The sequence below is a fragment of the Nasonia vitripennis genome, chromosome 1 (genome assembly GCF_009193385.2).
Source record: "Nasonia vitripennis strain AsymCx chromosome 1, Nvit_psr_1.1, whole genome shotgun sequence".
Lineage (NCBI taxonomy): Eukaryota > Metazoa > Arthropoda > Insecta > Hymenoptera > Pteromalidae > Nasonia > Nasonia vitripennis.
Window position 1 is genome coordinate 21650074 of NC_045757.1, and position 1761 is coordinate 21651834.

The following is a 1761-nucleotide window of genomic DNA, read 5'->3' on the forward strand; positions in this document are numbered from 1 at the left end:
GAGCCTCGTCAAAGATCAGGGCTAAATGTGCCCACCACGAATCAAAATTCTATGCAATGAATTTTCGAATGTGCCACCTTTCTATGCCGACGACTGGATCAATTCCAATAAACACTGGCGGACTTTTAGACATCTGAATACTTATCATTCTTGAGAGCTCTTTAAGAATTTCTAAAAGACATCAAAAAGACGCGTTTTAGACAACTCACTGAAATTTGGAATAGCTTATTACCTATCTTTCGGAAGACTAAGTTAAGATTTTCTAAAAGTCTTCAAATTGATAGCTTTTAGGTCATATAGAAAAGGGTCAACAAACTTTTTAGATATCTTATGAATTACCTTTTTTAAGAGTTCTTTTAGAATTTCTTAAAGTAGTCGACTTGACGACTTTTTCAGAGATAAGTATCGATGAACTAAAATAGTATTCATTAAAGATCACTTTCAGACATCTTTTTGACATTTCCTTTAAGACTTTTTTGTAGAAAAAAGTTTCAGAAATATCTTATATGAGAGCGCTTAAATATTGCTTTAAAGTGATCATATTAGATATCTTTTAGATAAGTTGTGTATGACAAAATTGAAATACATTCATAGTTTTCTAAAAGTTGTCTAGTTGACTTTTTTTTGTCTTTTTTTCCGCCATGTTTCCTGTCTAAGCGTCGTCAAAGTTGTTCTAAAAAATGATGGCTTAAAGAGCGCCTAAGCAAGATGACTGTAAGAGTCTCATAAAAAGCTGTCAAAAAGCTGTCTGCTAATATAGCTAAAATTTTTATACAAAATCTCTTCTGAAAGTGTACAAAAAGTGTGCAGAAAGATATCTCCGGGTGAAAAAAGTGACTATTGTGGAGCTGCCGCCAGGTGGTGTCCGGTTTTTCTCACTCGCAAGCGGTAAGAATCTATGGTAGTTATAGTATATAAGATGGTACAAGTTATAATTATATATTATAAAATAATACGTGTGCATGAATGTAGGTGTATGCGTTTAGGATTCGGCATTGCGAATGCGTAAATAATTATAAAGTGTATGTAAATTAAATAAATAACCCAATAAACAAACAAGTATTCTAAAAGCGCACTTAAAGATAATTTTCTCTATAGGTACTTAAACGGATGCTTTCAAGAAATTCTGAAAAGAATCGTTTAAGATGGCTTATACTTAGGTTGCGGAGTGTCCAGTCGAAAGGTATCTTTATGGAGTCGCAAAGCTCTTAAAGCGATCTTTACGATGGCTTCAAGATTACATTTATAATTTCTGAAAGATATCATTGCGAATGCATAAAGATACCTTTCGGCTGGATACTCCGCAACCTAAAAGCCATCTTAAATGATTCCTATCAGAATTTCTTAAAGACGTCTGTTTACCCAGAGAAAGTAGTCATCTTTAAGTGCGCTTTTAGAAAACTTGTTGTTTATATATATATATATATATATATATCAAAATATACAAAATGCGCGGACATATATATTTTTATATGTATACGTATACGACTCGTATTTAGTTGGATATTTTTTAACAGAAAATCTCCCTCGAAAATCGTCAACTCTGCTGTCGAGTGTGAGGACAAAAGGCATTTTGCATTGGCTCAATCTCATCATCATTGATGAGCGATTGAACGCACGTGTAGTAGGTGCCTATATTAATTAAGTGCATGTATGTATATACTGTTATATGTGTGCACAGTTTACCACCTATACTAACCGCGGCAACTAACCACTCGACCGCAGTAGAAATTCTGTAATCTGACGCAGATCTGAGTATCT